Source organism: Astatotilapia calliptera, chromosome 8 (genome assembly GCF_964374335.1).
Source record: "Astatotilapia calliptera chromosome 8, fAstCal68.1, whole genome shotgun sequence".
Lineage (NCBI taxonomy): Eukaryota > Metazoa > Chordata > Actinopteri > Cichliformes > Cichlidae > Astatotilapia > Astatotilapia calliptera.
In genome coordinates this window covers 27,629,935-27,650,079 of record NC_137429.1, presented here as the reverse complement: position 1 = coordinate 27,650,079, position 20,145 = coordinate 27,629,935, and the positions used below count along the sequence as shown (strand labels likewise).

The window sequence follows — 20,145 nt, the reverse complement described above, 5'->3', positions numbered from 1 at the left end:
CTGATCAAATTAGTTATAGATTTAGCTTGATTTGGATTAAAGTGGAGTTTAAAATAACTTCAGCAAGGATTGCTTTATGTTAGACTTGATAATATTTCTAATGAAGAATATTAGTTTGGTACAAATTTAAAATAGCTAGCCGTAAGGCTGAACGCTATTTATCATTTGAACAATTCGATAATTTAAAAAATTCTTGACACAAATTTTTTGGTTGAATGTTTTGTTTAATGCACGTGAATACTCTGACAACATTGAGCCCACGCACCGCTCAATTTTTCAACACAAAACACTGATAACACAGCAGCAGCGTTGATGATGACACTGGCACAGTTTAAAGTGGAGCTGGAGTCTGTTTGCACTAACATTACGAAGAGCAAAGAGGCAGAGCCGTTACTGAGATGGTAATGTGGTTTCTAGCATCCAATACAACAGGGCTCTTCCTGTAATCACCATTAAAACCTTTACTGGGAAAAAGCTAGTGGAAATCCTTCATCAAAGTGTCTGATCAACAAACTCTGACGTGAAGGAAAGCGAACTTTGTAGCTGCTTAATCCACCGCTGTTTGTTTTACACAGCGAAAAATCTGAAGAAAGCCTCCAGAAGTTGTATTAAAATATGCAGATGAGCTGTTAACTTATTCTGATACCATGTTTAAATTACACAGCTTGCTGAAGGGTGACGGCAGCCATCCTATTTTACATGGAACCTGCAGCAAACATGGTTAGACTAAAGGAGGGCAAGGGGTGTACTAGAAGATATTTATTTCAAGCCTTTTTCAACATTTTTCAGATTAAAGCCAGTAAAACTCCACTGACCTGAGGGTTTTTAGGTTTGAAAGACTTTACTTGCACACTTAAACATGCAGAGACACAAGCACAAAAACTCATAAACACACTGTATCTACCTCATCCAGGAGATAAAACACTGTCAGAACTGTTTTTGCCTCCTATTAATGTCAGAAAGCCTTCCAAGAAGACTGGTAAAGGTACATTTTTATGCCTTTGTTTAGATTGCACTGTATATCTAATTGTATTTTACTTTTACCTTTGAATGGACTTAGTATATTTATATATTTTTCCATTTAAGAAAATGTTTTATTAAAAAATCATTTTAATATGGCACATAAATACAGTCAGAGGGTTGTTGTTGTCGTTTGTTTTGTTCTTTTGACAGATGTTTGCAGTTAAAGTTTAAAACATTTGAATTTCTCCAATGGAAACCAATGAGCAGTTAATTTTGAAAGACCTGTGTTCTTTCTTGTGTTCTCATGTTCTTTTTAAAATGTTCATTATTGCTCATTAACAAGACCAAAGTATTTCTTATTCCATTAATCAATTAATTGGTGTAATAATCAATTATTATCAGTAGTTATAACCTGGCCTGCTTCTGTTGTAGCTGCAAGGTGTGAACGCTATCCATGAATCACACACAAATCGTGCTATATGCTGTCCACAGTCTGTATTGTGGCGTGTTCCCACAAGTATCTGTTGTCCAGAGGCTTTACACCACCCAGTTCATGGGGTATCGCTGTGATTCTGAGATTTGGAACATACTCCAGCCACTTGGGAACCAATTCAGTATCTCTTCGCAATTTGCACTCCCAGAAAAGCAGCAGGAGTAATAATGACATGAATGATGTGGGGTTTCAGTGTTTTAGAGTTACTGTTGCCTTAGCCGCATAAAGAAAGCCGGAGGGCCAGGCATAGGGTTTTCCCTTTATATAATTCCCAGTGGATTGTTCTGTACCACAAACAAAATAAATAAATCAGAGCCAAGTACCCAGAAGCAAAGTGTCTGTGTGGGCGACCTCCCCTATTTTAAGATGCATTATGAGGACAAGATTTTTTTTCTATTTCTCTTTGATTCACTTTCCATTCCCACCCTCTCTATTTTTCACCCTCATTTTCCACTTTAGCCCCCTTTCTTGTCAAAGAATTATTTTATATAATCAATAAACTTGTAAAGTTCTGCTATCGTGTACCATGTTCAGTCCCTGAAAGCATCACAATTCAGTATGCCCATACTCTGTTTAGGTTCAGTATCCCCCATCTTGAAATGCAATTTTTAGGTTGCTAAAACAATCCCCTCTAGTTTCAGTTTCAATTATATTCATACAGCGCCAAATCACAACAACAGCCACCTCAAGGCGCTTTATATTGTAAAGTAGACCCTACAATAATAGTTGAATGTGGACATTAGTTAATCTGAGTATAGGCTTTGTTATGCCCTTTAAACCAGTCTGTATACTGTAGACTGCCAGAAAGAACACAAACATGGAGCTTTTACCTTGAAAAATGGCAGTGGCGTTTTCCGGCATTAGTCTGCTGTTGGAACAGCTGGAAATGTGGTATGAACTGAGACCTTCACACAGAGATAAGATACAGTATTTCATGCAGCCTGATGCGTGCATATGGCTCTGCTTTTTAATCACCCCACAATGATAAGTAGGCCGACAGTAGCTTTGCAATCCTGCACTCTGTCTGAATGCTAATGAGAGTACCATTACACAACCAGAGCAGCTCCAGCAGAGAGCTCTGAGCATTATAGTGCAAATTTAATGAAATCCTGACTTCCTTCTCTCCCTCTATATATTAAAGGATGCTGTATACTTGAATGTCATGAATGTCATGCAGGATTTTCAAGTATCCAGGTGTTTGTGGTGCATATGTGTATATGAACTGAATCCAAAACTTGTTTCATCAGTGAAATACAGAGGCACAACTTGTACTTGGCATAATGAAAGGACCTTTGGCTGAAAGCATCATCCAAATGACTTACTCCTGTGAATCACAAAATTGAGGATGTACCAATATGTCCCGTGTACCGATAATATCTTCCAAGTTTAGCTTCACAAAACTTTAATCATCACAAACTAGTTTCTTGACCTTTTATAATGAATTGACTGTACTCAGATTACCTCCACAGTCACCCAATTTCAATCCAATTAAGTATTTCTGGTGTTGCGGGTTCACATAATGGATAGCATCTGACAAATCTGCAGCAACTCCATGATGCTATCATGTCAGTATGGAGCAAAATCTTTGAGTAATGTTTCAAGTGCCTTTGTGAATCTATGCCACAAACAATTAACGTAGTACTGAAGACAAAAGGGGTACAACCTAGTACTATCAAGACGTAACTAATTAAGTGACCAGTGAGTGTGTTACCACGTTATTCAGATGAAATGTTTAATATTTCTGCAGACAGTCACTGATTTATACATTTAGCAGACATAACCACTATTAGTATTCATTTGGAGTAGGGATTTTAACCAATGCATGAACATAACATTCCAAAAAAGTACATTTGCTAGAAAAAACATTGCTTATTTGCACACTGTGCAGTCACAGGGCAACATTAGTATTCATTCACAGTTGTTTATGATTAGTTATCGAACATACATATGTATTCATTCACAGTATTTGGATTCTTCAGCAGGCAGTTCTTAAAACATCTCCCACTATCCAGTTTTCAAAAAACGAAAGTTTCATTCAGCTTTATTTGTGTTTTAAGAGAGTCAAAAACATTAAAGTCAAATATTAAAGGGTGAATTTTGAGCTAGATCTTGTAATTGCAGATTGGTATCCCAAATTCCACCAGAATGTCACAGTACTTTCTTCTGTTTTAGTCAAAAAAACAAAAAATAACCTGGGGTTTATTTTCCAGGTTAGTCACAGTGTAGATCAGGGGTGTCCAACTCCAGGCCTCAAGAGGCGGTGTCCTGAAGGTTTTAAATTTCACCCTGGGTCAACACACCTAAATCAAATGATTAGTTCATTATCAGGCCTCTGGAGAACTCTAAGACATGTTGAGGAGGTAATTTATTCAATTCAATTCAATTCAATAAAACTTTATTGATCCTGAAGGTTGACCCCGAAGGAAATTGGGTTAAGGCTGCCGACCTTTGCCAGCGCCGACTTACCCTTCTGACCATACATACATTACACAAACATCACATGGGGAAGACAGGTCAGAGAGGTATAACAATGGAAAATGCACCACATGAGGAAAGATAAGGAGAAAAAAATAACTCCCCCCAGACTGAGCTCCAACAGGGAGATCAGTTTGAGAACAGAAAAAAAACACCTCTGCACATAGCACATGAAACAACTCTTAATACACCAAAGAAACACATGACAAGCAACAGGGGTGGGTAAAGGGTGAGAGACAGCCGAATTAGACAGCACATCCGGGCCTGCAGCCTGTGCGCTGGTCTCCTTGATCCACCGTCAGCATCGGAAGGGAATAAGCGTCGAAGGCGTTTGGAAAGGGAGGGGGGATGAGTGTGTGCATATCAGTGTATATGTATATATATGTGTGTGCGTGTCCAGAGTTCAGCTGAGACAGTGTCCTTCGCCCTACTAGGCTAAGTAAACAGTCTTCCAGCCAACCCAGGTGGCCTTGCATGGAATGGGAAGGAACAGACTCAACACAGTCGTTATCAGGGTGTTGTTGTTCAGCTCCAGCCTTGAGACTGCCGCTGGCGCCGAGAGGGTCTCCGCATGAAGTGATGGTGCTTTTTACTTTAGTGCGAACAACTCATATGAATTTCAAAGCTGTTCTAACAGTCCAACACTGGTCTCTCAATCTCCCGTTGGAGAGCCACGAGCTTCCTATGATGTTATCCAAACTTACGTTCCGTGATGTTGTCGTTCTTTTTGCTCAAAGAGCAGGTTCTGAGAACTCACGACCGCAGTGCACTTCCCCAAGTGAAACCTGGCCTCACCTTATCATGGAATTCGCATGGAATACTCCTTTGACTACGATGACCTGGATGACTGAGAACCTTCACAAACTCATACACAAAGAATTAACTCACTTTACCTGAAACATTCATCTTAGGTCAAACCTATCAATGGCAGTTACGAGGGTAACACTTGGTGGGATTAACTGACTATGACATCCACACACTAAATTTTCAATAATTAAGGTAGAAAATGATGCACACAGGAATACAACACTGACTGGACTGGTTTGCACAGAAGCCGCACTCCAACTGAAGACAGCCCTATATGAGGTGCCGTAAGGGACATTATTACTGAAACGCTCTCACAGAGGTGTGGACTCGAGTCACATGACTTGGACTCGAGTCAGACTCGAGTCATTAATTTTATGACTTCAGACTTGACTTGAAAAAATGTTCTAAGACTTGTGACTTGACTTGGACTTTTACACCAGTGACTTGGGACTTGAATTGGACTTGAACCGGTTTACTTGAAAAGACTTGATATTTTACCCCAAATATAAAATTTAACATGCATATTATATAGAGATTGAAAATGTGACGTCATTCACGGGTAGAACCGCAAAGGATTCTGGGAACTCGTGGCAAGCGGTACTAGCGCACGCAGGCTTTCAATTAAAATCAGTTATACAGCGATAAAAAGAAACACAAAAATGTCAAGAAGCCGTTGTATTATTAACTGCAATAGCCGGTCGCATGACAGCCACGGGAAGCCGACGGGTAAAGAGATCGGTTGTTATCGGATTACGTGGTTGAAGAGAAATTGTTCAAGCCATGTTTCCGAAGTAACAAAGAGGTGACGGATGGCCTGGATTGCAGCCATTCAAAGATCAAATATAACGTCGCAGAACACTCCAGCTCACAGGTTAGTCTGCTCCAAGCATTTACACGAAGGTCAGTGTTTTTTAGTAGTTAATGCGTCATTTTCATAATATAATTAGTGATATAGGTTACAAGCAAGTCTGGCGCTGAACAGAAATTGTCGCGCTATGCTCCTTTATTTATTGTGCATAAATAGTGAATTGTCCTGACACAATATTGCGTTTCGCTTCTGTTATTATGGTACATTGACAAAAACATATACTTTTATTCACAGGATAAAACAGGTTTTTTGTATCACTAATTGCCCAGTACGATTACAGCATGCAATATTGTTGTCACTGCTACATTTCTGTGATGCTACCAGAAATTATTTCCACTACTAATTAATTACCGTTGAGCTCAAAGGTCCTATTAATAAACGGTTAAGGAATGTGTATTTATGATGACGATTTGTGAGACTGGTAAACTTATGATACGTACGATGGTCTTTCGTTCTACACGGTGCATTTCAAGGTCCTGCACCCATCCGTCGGTAAACTGTACCTGGGCTTGTTGCAGTGACCTGAAGTTACTAAACTTCATGAGTGTATGCACTCACACCAAGAAGCGTATAATTATAAATATGCATATAAATATGCTACGATGAGATAGCTGACTTCATCTAACTAGCAAATGTTGTCCAGGCTACGTTGGTGATACAGTTTTTTTTAATGTGTATGATATTTTTGTCATGCGATTTTTAAGCTGGTCCTACAACCGCATCCAAGAATAACATGCAGCTTATCTCAGAACTGTCGGTGAAAATTATTCTTGGAGCTAGGTTTAATTGAGCTGCATTTTAAAGAGGTGCAATTTCACAATTTGTGTATATTTTCTAAGTTCACTATTTTGTCATGTGTTGAGAAAAACACAGATTTTAAAATTACATGGTCTAATATTTACATTTAGCATAACTGCAACATTATTTTTTCGTTTTTTTTTTTTAAAGACTCGAAAGGACTTGAAATTCAAAGTTTCAGACTTGTGACTTGACTCGGACTTTTACACCAGTGACTTGAGACTCGACTCTGACTTGCCTGACATTACTTGAGACTTGACTTGAGACTTGAGGATAAAGACTTGAGACTTACTTGAGACTTGCAAAACAATGACTTGGTCCCACCTCTGCGCTCTCACACACATTACTGAAATTTTATCTCTCAAACACACAAATTTTATCTCTCACACACACTACTGAAAACCAAGAAGATTTCATTTGAACAAGAAGGTATTTTAGCTGCACAGGAAGGTGAGGAAAAACAAACGACACATTAATGCACAGCTAACACCGCGGTGACGTCTACAACAGGTATAATTGAAAAATCTTTTGCCTTCACCAGTGACTATCCAAACATTATTTTAGGGTAGCAGCCTATTGCAACAAGTCGGGGCATCCTGGCTATGCTAGCTGCCCGTATAATCTGGAAAGACAGTCTGACAGTACCTCATCTACAATGAAATTACATCGGATCCTTGTAATTTTTTACATACTTTCTTTGTTGTTTGAGGTAAGAACCAATGAAGAAGATGTTGACAGATTTTTTTACTTGTGCTCTGCAATGTATTGGGGCGCTCCAAAATGAAAATTCGGACAATATCAGACAAGAGCAGCTTTATAGAGAGCTAGATGATCATACACAAACTTTATCAGAATTTCTTGCTGCTGTATCTCGATATGATCCTAATAATAGGGTTGCCACCAACCTACTAGGATCCTTGTATAGATGTTTTTGCAGCTTGCTACATGAATATGATGCTAGACAGAGATCTGCTTATGTGACCCACAGATTGTTACCCCCAACCACCTTGAGTGGTCATCCAGGTCGGCCACAATACACTATATCTGCTGAACAGATTTCTCACTTTGTTTCCATTGGTATGACATGGCAGAGAATTGCATCATGGTTTGGAATAAGTCGAAGAACCCTGTACAGACACAGACAAACTTTGGGAGTTGAGCCATTAAGCTATGTGGATATGTCAAATCAAGGACTGAATGGCCTTGTGACGGATATCCTACAGAAGACTCCAAATGCAGGGGAAGTATATATTCTTGGAAGTCTGAGATCTCGTGGCTTAAGAGTTCAACGTTGGAGGGTCAGTCAAAGTCTACAGGAAGTGGATCCTATTGGACGTGCATTTAGACGTTGTCATACGATAAGGCGAAGGATCTATAGTGTTCAGGCCCCCAACCACTTATGGTAAGTTCACTGGTTTGAAACAAATGGCCAGGCCTTGTGTTTAAAAGTATTAACACAATACATCAAAATTAAAGGTCCTTCATTCAAAACATTACTGAAGTTAATCTATATGATCAGCATAAGGTAAGAATAATGAAAAAAAAAAAACAACCAAAAAAACAGAACTTGCTTTGAGTATGTTAAATATTTGGGGGGATTCAAAGTACATCAATTTAGATGTCGTCTAATGTATATACTGCTGAGTTGTTTAATCACAATATAAATCTCTAACATCGATTGTGCCAGGTAAACGTAATGTGGAAAAAGACATTTTGTGCCACTGTGTGTATGTGTGTGCACGTGTAAGCACGTGTGTGTGGGGGTGGGGGTGGGGGGGTACTCCCCATGATGGAGTTGGAAGTAGTATAACATCTTTGTTGAAATGGTCATGCTGCTGTGCCATAGCTTTGAAATATAAATATAACTATGAGATACCATAAACAACAGCAAGTGATAACTAATAATACTGAGATGCAGACAGCAGAACACTATCCAAACCCCCACACAGAATGCTTTCATAGACAAAATTGTGTTAGTTAGGCAAACATAAGGGTTAATTTTATATACTGTATTGTATTGTATTCTGCCTTGGTAGGGTGATAATGAGTGGCAGTCTGTTATTAAATTAAATTAATTAATTTATATTAATTAAATAAATTAAATTAAAATATTGGAAACTTTGCCATAATAGGAATATGTTACACTAAGGTATTGCAGTACATAGGAGCCAGACTTACAAGCGCTTTGCGACAGCGCGTTTGTTGGTATTTGGTATTTTAAAAGACAACGCAGTGACAATATTGCGGTAACTTTTGCGGGAAATTTTTGCAACTGACCCTGTGATATATGCATTTCTGGGAGTTCATTTCTTAATGTACAAAATATGGAATGGGTAGATGGGGTAAAGCGAGTCTGCAAACCGATTTACTAAGGCTTGATACAAAATGAACTCAGTGGTTTAGAAAATAGCGCACCCGTAAAGCTAACTACACCTATGAGCTGTGCTATTTTTCCCCATTTAGTAAATCTGGCCCTCAGTATAGTCTTAAATGTCAGACTATTACATATCGCCCCATTTCAGACAAGTGAATACAAACTCATTAAACTTTGTAACTACACAGCAAATTCAAAAGTGTTAAATTTTTTGGTGTTAATAGTCTCCTTGCAAAAGTAGAGTTAATTTTACTCTAAGTAGAGTCACATTCTTTTAATGTAACTCTGAGGTGTAAAATGATAGTAGTTAAAATCGAGTGTTAAAAATGAGTGTTTCGCTGTCAAATCTGGAGGTGTTAAAATGGAAACATTAACTCTTGACCTCTTAACTCTGAACTCCTAGAGGGGCTATGACACCAACAGAGTAAATTCACAGACTCCGCCCCCAGCACCATAGGCTCCAATCGAAGCTGAAGTGAAGCCGTTTCAGAACATTTTGCTCTACATATTTGAGTTGTTTGCCATGCTTGGTAAGTCATTTTTTCAAAGATTGTTTCAATTGTTATTAGCTTTTACTTCTGTGGCTCTTTGGAGTTGAGACAAAGCTGTGTGAAAGGCATTAGCCATGTTGCTCGGTGATAGCATAATATTCTGTTTTAGCTAGCTGAAAGGTATTGTTTGCAGGCAAATACCACAGCCTTGAAAAAAAGCTTGCATGTGAATTTTCAGTCAAATCTTTGGTCAAATACACCTAAAACAATGTCTAGAATGTGAAATGTTGGTATAATGGTGCTACTTGAAGCCTGAAAACGATCGCCCATAAAAAACAAACAAACGAGCAAACAGCAGTAGCAGACGTCCTGACTGGATTCTACGTTAGCATAGATCCCTCCAGAGTTTTGTGCACACGGTTTAGGTAAAAATGAAAAAGGTTGAGGTTTTACATTTAGTTCAGTATTACCTGTTGCCTGTGTCCTTGTCTTTTGGGAAAATACTTTACACAAGTAATGGCTCAAAGAGGATTCCTTTTTTTTTTTTTACTGTGCTGCAATTGTTTACTGGATTATTTGTGCCATTAATTAATGTCAACTAATTTTTATTCGATCTCCGCACAGGATATGCTTGTGAAGATGGAATATGGGGGAGAGCAGAAGTGCGTTGAAGTTCCACAAAGGGATGAATGAAGGACATGCATATTGTATTGAAGAAATAAGTGATGAGAATGCTGTTATTTGCATTTACCATGTCAGACCTTTTGATAAACAAAATTCTAATGAAAGTGAGAACATGTATAATGTTACATCTTTCAGAAAATGTTTTGAAATTGTGGTGCACAGTTCAGAATAAATGTTTTTCAACAACCATTGCATCTTTTTAGTAAATGTTTATTTCCAAAAGAAATTTCTAGAAGATCAGAACAGTAAAATTCCCACTTTTTAGAATGAATTAGAAGATAACTCTTACGTAGTTAAACTAAAATACTCTTTGAGAGTTAATATATAAACTCTTAACACCAAGTGTTAAATGATCAACTCCAGACAGATTTGGTGTTTAACACTAAATCAGAGTTAACGTACCAACTCTCCAAAAAGAGTTAAATTAACACTCTCTGGTGTGGACCCATATAGACACTTTAATAGTGTTGAAATCAAATCCGACAGTGTTAATTTGGACATGCTGGATTTGCTGTGTACCTTTTTCTTCTGGTGCCTGATGTCCAGCTGCCGAAGCATTGCCGAGTTTGATAGGTGCACATTCTCTCTTGACTGTAGATGTCGCTGGCATGGGCAGCTCATGCTGACGTGAGGGAAAGAGGGATGTTAAGTGACTATCCAGTCCATCCACACTGGTGCTTGCAACAGGTTGCTGCCCCACGACTGTCGCATTTGACAGAGTTCTGATGGTCTCTGCTGAGGCTAATATACTGTTGAGTAATGCGGCTGCTTCACTCAAGCTACTAGCAGGTTGCTGAGTAGACATCTGTGTAGTGGTTTGAAATGTACCACTTTTTCCTTCACTTTCCTGGTCTGGACACAACTTCCTGTTCTACTGAAATGCCTTCCTGTTTTACTGAAATGCCTTCCTATTCAGTAGTGTGTGTGACAGCATTTCAGTAGTGTGTGTGTGTGAGAGATAAAATATTAGTAGTGTGTGTGTGTGTGTGTGTGTGTGTGTGAGAGCGTTTCAGTAGTGTGTGTGTGAGAGCGTTTCAGTAGTGTGTGTGAGAGCGTTTCAGTAATAATGTCCCTTACGGCACCTCATAGCGCTATGCCTGCTGTGAGTTAGGTGTATTAATTTGCTTCAAAATCCAGTAGGAAGTGCACCACTACCACAACAAATAAGGTGGAGGTGAAACTCAGAAAAAACATGTAAGGAATATTATAAAATCACAAAAAACATAACAAAAGACTAAATGTGCCCAAGTCATTCCAACACACAGTATAAAGTGTCAGCCAAAAAGATTATTTGAAAGATAATACATTGCATACTAGAGCGGAGAATAATCCGCTGCGGGCTTGTTACCCGCACGGGTTAGTTAATGGTCATGATGGGAATCCCAGGTATTAAGAAAGTGCTGACATGCTTGTTTTTGTATGTTCAGAAGTATGCGTCTAGTATTGTGTTCCATGTTGTGTGCCCCTAGTTGCGTCTCTCCCTTGTCTACCCTCTACTCTCTGTGATTTGTCTCATGAGATACCAGATGGCACTGTGGGATGGATTCCAGACTGCTTCCTTCTACCAGTTCTATGCTGTGCTGTCATCTTGCTGGCATGGCATCAGTCTTAATCAGGGGCTAGAGAGATGCTACTTTACACCTGCACTCTGTCACTAATGCAGAAAACACTAATGTTGATTCATCTGAAAAGGAGGCAATGCCCCAACCCTTTCCTCTCCTTTCTTTCTGCATTGCATGTGGAAGTTTTGTGGTATTATCTTTAATTAATATTATGTTCTATTATTATGATCAATAGTTTTTGATGACTTTTTTGTGAACTCCCTGCAGGGACGGACGTCCTCAAGGACGCCGTCTCTCTCATTGAGACACGGAGTGCAAGTGGTGCCACAGCCCAGCATCTCTGTGGAGTCGGTGCTGTTGAGACATGGGGACAAAGTGGGGCATGGAAACATTGCATACGTCTCCCGTATGAATAACGGGGTTGTTGTTTTTGTTTACAACCTAAGATGGTTCTGTTAACTTATTTAAAGTGGGATTTCAAAAAACAATGAGTTAATGAGTCCTGTCCACCCAAATCATTAGATGTCTCTTTCCATGTTACACATGAGGGACATTATATGGTGTATGCAAGTTCAAGTGTGATGAAATGCTTTGAGTGTGGACATGTGTGGAGAGAAGAGATCACTTGCCCCTACAGAGAGCAGGAGGCAGAAGTGGCTACAGCTGCAGCACCATCGTTGTTACTGTATGTGGAGGCAGGTAGTGCTGCCTGGCACTACTACACTGCGTCAGATTATTTATCTTTTGTGGAAAGTGTTTTCCAAAATAGAAATCAGTACTGTGTGGAAGAAATTAACTCTTTTTTTGGCCTATAGTAATGGGAGATCTGCTGTTGTAACAGACTCTTTTCCTGATGTTGAGAAGCTTATTCAGTCTGTGAAGAAAATACAGAAAGTTGTTGGTCTGGATCTCCTGGATTAAAAAAAAGCAATACAGTTTAAGGACAAATATTACTAATGTAAGACAGGAGAAAGGAACGGTCAAAACTAATTTGAGGAAAAAGTGAAATCTTTAGAATAATTCCAAGTTAAGTAGACATCAGTGGGTGTTTCTAATTTTCCTTTTTTCTTGTCTCCTTTTATTCCTTCTCTCAATATGGAAAATTTAAAGGTGGCCTTCTTTAAATGTAAATGTGGGATGGATGCACAGAAGAGAGCTTTGATTAAAGAAACACAGAAGAAGCTAGATGTAACTTTTTTACAAGAAAGCCACAGTGATAATGCTGTGGAAATAGAATGAGGGTACGGCTGCCCCGTCCAGCCTTGCATAAATAAATGCATATTTAGCCATGGAACAAATTGCTGTGCAGGGGTCGGTATCTTATTTTCGCCAACTTTATATATCCAGATTTTGGCAAGTACAGAATATATTAATGTCAGAAATTCAAGGAGTTATCATTCATTTTATTAATGTGTATTTATCAAATTATGGTCCAGAATGTAAAGTTAATTTAAAATATTGGAAGATAAACTAAGTGTTATAGATTCCAGTGAATGTTTTATTTTGGGTGGAGACTGGAACTGTTGTTTTGATTACACAGAGAACAGAACTGGCGAAGGAACACATTTCGAGTCCTCCTACAACAATGATGGACTTAATTGATGTGTTGGGAAGGAATAATCCTTTGAGTAGACAGTACACCTGGGCCAGAATAGTTGAAAGTAGATGCCATGCAGGTAGGTTAGACAGAATCTATCTTTCTGGCTCTTATAGCACTCGTGTTGTGAATTGCTACATTGTTCCTGTTGTGTTTACAGATCATCACATGGTTTTAATGGAACTGGTTATTACTTCTATGGGGAAACAGAAATCTTTTTGACACTAAACTTTTATGTGATTTTAACTTTTGTGACAATTTAAAAAAAAATTTAAATCAAAGAAAAACGAGTTTCAATCTCTAATTAGATGGTGAGAGGTAGGGAAAGCTCAAATCAGAAATTTCTGCCAGCAGTACACTTATAGATCTACTAGTAACATTAGGAGGGTAAATTCAGAAACTGGAACAGGAAATAACACCTGTAGAGTGTTTCCATTTGTCAGAATAATCAGAAGGATGTATTGTCTCATAAAAGAATGTAATTAAATTATCTTCTTCAGGAAAGAGTTAAAGGGGCTCTAATTCAAGCTCGTTTTACAAAGCCTAAGGATATGGATCCACCAACAACATTCTTTTTTAACTTGGAGAGGTCAGTTGCATGAAAAAAGGCAGATGGTCTGCCTTGGCCTACCAAATGACCAAGTTACAATGAATCCAGCAGAGATGAGAAAACTTGCAACAGAGTTTTATGCAAATATCTTTTTGAAAGATACATGTGATGAAGCAGTGGCAGCAGAACTTCTTCAACTCACTTCAGAGGATCAAGCGATATTCAACACAGACTTGACATTGAGGGAGCTTACAATGGCTGTTGCACAGATGGCATCTGGGAGATCCCTAGGAAAAAATGACCTACCTGGAGATTTTTTTTTAATATTTATGGAACTTACTGGGGACAGACCTTTTGTACAGAGGTCAATTAATCGAATTTTAATCACGATTACGATCTGGGCTTTCAACGATCATTAAAAATGACTGAGCCGATTATTACCCCCTCCCTCATTTATCCGCGACACCTTAAAGGCCGGTCCGTGAAAATATTGTCGGGCATAAACCGGTCCGTGGCGCAAAAATGGTTGGAGACCGCTGATTAAGAGGACCCGAGGGAAGCTCGGAAAGCTAAGCAGAAGTTATTTGGAGAGGAGAGTGACTGCCATTGATTGAAAAGAGAGGTAAAAAAAACTTCAGTAGTGTTGCACACTATTTTATATTATTTTTTATAGTCATTATTCAATACATTGTTATTGTTAACCCTTTACAGCCGGTCAGAGCAGCACGCTCCGTTTTGTGTAACTATTTTTAAATCCCTGTAGAACCTGAACCGTGTAAGCTAGCGCAATAATTTGTTTTGCATATGAAACCAGAGGAGTTGTACTTACATCTGATGCCATCAGCTTGTCCTCGGTCACGGTTTCCTTCCACATATAGCTTTGCAAAAATTGCATAAAAAGCGCTTGCAGGAACAAAAACATAATATTCCAGAAACACGCTTTGCCGATCCCATCAGCTGTTCGTAACACTTCCCACATTGAAACAGACGTCAGTGCGAACTATCGCATGTCCGCCATTTCCTATCCGAAACCGGAAGTGAAGTCATTTTCGTGGAAAATGTAGTTTTTTACTTGTAGGCCTTAAAAGCCTATACTGGTGTTTTTATAAGTCATGTTTGACTTTTCTGAATAGTTTCTGGGATGCTTAGAACTCGAATTGCACTGCTGGAAATAGTTTATTTTGATGCACATGCTGTTTTCTTTGCAAATTTGCATCATAGGATTGTTTTTTCGTTTTTCCTGCAGTATCTAAAAATTGCTGCATCTCCAAAATAAAACTATGAAGACACTCAAAATAAATTTCCTGTTGTTGTAAACTATTTTTTTGCAACTTTTTTGTATTTAAAGTTTTGAGGGATAAACCTCTTAAATTTCTCCAAGTAGAAATATATGTAAAAAAAACAAAAACGATTTTCAATTTTTTTGTAGTTTATTGCAATTAATGTAGTTACTATGGACTTAATGCATACATATTATTAAAATATGGGCTATAACAGTTGTATACCAACTTGAAATGCTCCCACAAATGGCACTACAACGTGTAAAAAAATAATATAAGCTCTGGTGGACTTGGTGCTATGGTAGGTCTTAAAGGGTTAAATAAATATCGTCAAATAATCGAGATCTCAATTTCAGTGAAAATAATCGTGATTATCATTTTTGCCATAATCGAGCAGCCCTAGTACAGACAATAAGATTCTTTCAAAGGTGTTATCCAATAGACTGATCCAATATCCAATAGACCTTCTAGTTCCAGTAGTTCCAGTATTGTGTTCCAGGCAGATCTATGTTAGACAATGTATTTACTATGAGAGAAGTTTTTGCTATTTGTGAGACATATGACCACTGTTCTCTCTAAGATGAGCACGTGAGCAATCGTGCATTGCTGACACAGTGTCCGTGCACAGAAAATCAGCAAAATAAAATAAATACATGTATTTACTTTAATTCCAATTCAGGCTGGATGGTTTTTTTGCACACAGCGCAAATTTTCTGTGTGGGGAGACCATGTCAGCAGTGCGCGATTGCTCACGCGCTCAGCTTAGAGGGAACATTGCATATGACCTAAATGTGGGGATCATCTCTATTGATCAGGAGAAGGTTTTTGATCGTGGAGATCATACTTTTCTTTTTTTTCAACTTTGCAAGCATTTGGTGTAGGAAATGTTTTTCTTTCTTGGGTAAGGTCACTCTACACTAATTGTTATCAGTTAATAGAGGTATTAGGCAGGGTTGTCCTATCTCGGGTCAGTTATATAGCTTAGCAACGGAACCTCTTATTTAGATTGAGAGCTAGATTAAAAGATTTTACATTACAAATTTGGGGTCAGAGTCCTCCAGTAGTTTTTTTTTCTGCTCATGCTGATGTTATTATTATTTTTATTAGAAATCAGCGTGATGTGTGTGAACTGAGGAAGAGCTTAGCTTTGTATGAAAAGGCTTCATCCAAAGTTAACTGGAACAAAAGTGAGGCCTTATGGTAGGTAAATGGTGTGCAGACAACATTCCAACCCTGCCAGGGAATTTATGCTGGGGAAGGAATTAAGACATTGGGAAGGGATATGCAAATGTTACTAACAAACTTATATTATTAACTAAAGTCCATCAGAACCTTAAAGAGGATTCTGGAAGAAATCTGAGAGTCATTACTTGTGTCACTGTGTTTACTAAAGACCATGTTTTAGCTGACCAGTGGCATGATGCATATTAGTATGCATATTCAGTACTTTCAGTTTCTCCAGCTTTTGATAGTTGGCATGAGGAGAGTGGACTGCTTCTTTCCCTGTGAACACCTGTGTTGGGTGTTCACAGTTTATGTAGGAAGAAGCACCTATATCAAAGTTGTGTTAAGGTGCTGAACTTGTGCTCTCTAGCTGGGGTCAGAGAGTCGAGGTGGGCACAGGATTTTGGTTTTAGACCTTACACCTGAAGGGAGATGGAGGGTCTTGTATTAGCCACCTGTTGAAAAATGTCTTGTGAGTCACAAGGCATTTTTCAATATACTTTTCATGTTCGTGCAATATACCTTTCACGTTTGAACAATATAATACCACGTTCGTACAATATAATATTTATATTGTACGAACGTGATAATTATGTATATTGTAATAACGTGATATTATATTGTTCAAACGTGAAAGGTATATTGTTTGAACAATATACTTTTCAAGTTATAACATGATATAGCTCTATTTTTCTTTTGTCTGGGTGGCAGCTCTACGCTTCCGTATCCAATGTGGCCTCACAAAATTATCACGACAACAACAACCACGAAAAGAGTTGGATGGACATTGCTGCTTAATCACAGCTGACTGGTCAATGTTTTTCATTAGTAATTTAGCAAAGTTGATGGTGTGTGTGTGTGTGTGTGTGTGTGTGTGTGTGTGTGTGTGTGTGTGTGTGTGTGTGTGTGTGTGTGTGTGAGTAAAAGACAGAGAGGGAGAGCGTTGGACAGATTTTGTATGATAAGCTTCATATTATGGACGCACAGTTTGAGCACTCAGGTTGCATCAGAGCATCAGGCCGTATAGTGTGAGACCCTGCATCGTGACTTATGAACTTCTAACCCCTGAGATTTAATTGTACAGTTTGAGCAGGAGCTGAATAACGTGACTGAAAAAAAATCGCACAGTGTTTGCCCAGCTTAATGCAGACTGTTTAAACTAAACAAGCTGCTGTTTCACATAATAAATCCTGTCAGCCGCAGTATTGCCTTCTGTTTTAACAGTTAAAGCAGTAGAGACGAGCTGTTTGCATGTGCGTGGAACTCCAGCGCCATTAACCAGGCTAGCTGTTAGCTTATAGTTCAAAATATAGCACAAACTTATAGCACAAACTTATCTCACTACAACGTAGCGCCGAAAATATGACTCGCAGCTCGAGCTCGACACAGCTGCTGTAACATAAGACTGACATCCAGCTAACCACAGCTAAAAAGATATTTAGCTTAGTCTTGATACAGCCTCTGCTACCACATCAGATCAATTGCTCTGGGCTCCTTTGATCAGCTCCATCACCTAGTGGGTGTGGGTGGTCATAGTTTGGTCCCACCTTCGCTGTTGTGATTGGTGTGGGGGTAGGGAGAGACTTAGGGCGTTGGGGGATTCCCCTTGAGCATTTTCCTTGGAGGGCTCAACCCGGGGTATCGGTCATGGCCTATTAACCCTTTAAAGCCGGTCAGAGCAGGCACGCTCTGTTTTGCGTAACTATTTTTATATTCCTGTAGAACCTGAACCACGTAAGCTAGCGCAATAATTTTTTTGCATATGAAACCGGAGAAGTTGTACTTACATCTCATGCCATCAGCTTGTGCGAGGTCACGGTTTCCTTCTACATATAGCTTTGCAAAAATTGCATAAAAAGCACTTGCAGGAACAAAAAGATAATATTCCAGAAACACACTTTGCTGATCCGATCAGCTGTTTGTAACACTTCCTACATCGAAATAGACGACAGAGCGAACGATCTGTTGGGTCAGGTAATGTCCGCCATTACCTGACCCGAAACCGGAAGTGACATCATTTTTGCGGAAAATGTAGTTTTTTACTTGTAGGCCTTAAGAGCCTAAAAGTCATGTTTGACTTTATGCTTTTCTGAATAGTTTCTGGGATGCTTAGAACTCAAATTGCACTGCTTTAAATAGTTTATTTTGATGCACATGCTGTTTTCTTTGCAAATTTGCATTATAGGATTGTTTTTTGTTTTTTCTGCAGTATATAAAAGTTGGTGTATCTCAACAATAAAACTATGAAGACACTCAAAATAAATAAACCTCTTAAATTTCTCTAATTAGAAATATATGTAAAAAAAAAAACAAAAACGATTTTCAATTTTTCTGTAGTTTATTGCACTTTTTTGCAATTTATGTGGTTACTATGAATTTAATGCATAAATATTATTAAAATCTGGGCTATAACAGTTGTATTGATGTATAGCAACTTGAAATGCTCCCAAAAATGGCACTACAGCATGTAAAAATATAAAGTAAGTTTTGGCGGTCTTGGTTCTATGGTAGGTCTTAAAGGGTTAAGGGCTCTGTTGGCTCTTAGGTGACGGTTTCCTCGTGGCTGCGTGCAGCGGGGCTAGGGGAGGGTCTGTGCTGATGGACGTGGGTTACTGACCTGGTAGCCTGGCTGCCCCAGGGTGGGTCCAGGATGGACGTGGGGTTGTGGGGGTGCTCCGTTTCTGGGCTTGGGTCCTGGTTGGTGTGTTGCTGGGGTTGTGCGCGGGTGGGTGTATGGGGGCCCAGCCCTGGCGCAGGGTGACGCCAGTGCATCCAGCCACCTGGGGGGCCTCTTTGACTGGTGGGGGAGGTTGTTACATCTTGCAGGAGCTCGCCTCTTTTCAGGAACTCACTCTGCAGGAGGGGGAGATACAGGAGAGGTGGAGGAAGATCTCAGCCTGGGCGTCTATTGTCTCGTGTAGTCTGGAAGATGAGTGGATGACGGGGTGGGTGCAGTTTTCTCTGTGGTGGGGTCGGGTGGGCTGTTCCGGGCTCTGTGGAGCCAGGTGGCGCTGCTGTACTAGGCCCCGATCCAGATGGGCCTGGGCCCCCTTTCCCTGGCGGGTTGCAGAGGATGGGGGTGCCTACTGGGGTCAGGGAGGTCACTTGCCCCTCCCTTCCTTCCCTACCCATCTCCAGCTGCCTCCCTTTTCCCGCTCCACCACAATAACCAGGGGTGCAGGGGGGCGTCCCCCCCCCCCCTCCTCTGTCCCCTTCTGGCTGCCTCTGCCTCAATTTTATCCCACAACTTAGACATTCACATTACTCACACTCTCATAACACATACACATAGGATCTTGGGGGTGGGCACGATACACGGAGTCCAAATTACCATCAGGGTGTACACCTCACCCCTTGCGTCGTTGCCCACCTCTCAATTTTAAATACACGTAGACATTGAGGGCTAGCAGGAGGGGCTATGCGTTTACCTGCTGCTCTCTAGCAGGTAGCTCCATGCCCTCCTGGGTTTTAAATGCACCTTAGAACACACATGCATCAACACTACATATGAGCGGGTGGAGGGAGGTTTGGAGTCTTCTCTCACCCCCGTTCTCTGCGGCCTGCTGGAGCGGGGGGGCTAGGAGGAGGAGTTGGCTGTCCGACTGCGGTCTGGAATGTGGGGCCTCCCTGCTGCTGCGGAGTCGGGGCGGTCTGCATCTCCCCACCGCAGGGAAAAGGGTAACACTAGTTTGGTGGTGCAGTTTCCCCCTCCAGGGGCAAGGGTACCTAGACCCGGGGCTTAGAGTACGCTTGGAGAGTGTGATCGTGTGTACAGCGTCTCTTTATGTCTGTCTCCACGTTGGGTGAGTGTTGAGTAATTGCATATGAGAGCATGAGGGTGGGAATGGATGTTTGTATCTGTGTGTGCCTGTACGTCTGTGTCCATATGTCAGGTCAGGTATCAGACGCCACCTCTCTGGGGACTCTCCCCCCACCACTTCCCCTGCCAGTGGCAGACGCCTTCAGACATCGGTGCATC

General features: G+C 40.1%; 1 protein-coding gene and 1 long non-coding RNA gene across 3 annotated transcripts in view; both read left to right on the top strand.

The window, feature by feature from the left end:
- ca10a (carbonic anhydrase 10 (inactive)a) overlaps positions 1–20,145 on the top strand; it is a 324,693-nt gene that overhangs the window by 238,706 nt on the left and 65,842 nt on the right. The window lies entirely within an intron of this gene.
- Positions 9,181–10,142, top strand: LOC145430492 (uncharacterized). Its single transcript, XR_013911065.1, has 2 exons — positions 9,181–9,308; positions 9,894–10,142. It is a non-coding gene; the product is annotated as an uncharacterized LOC145430492 (long non-coding RNA).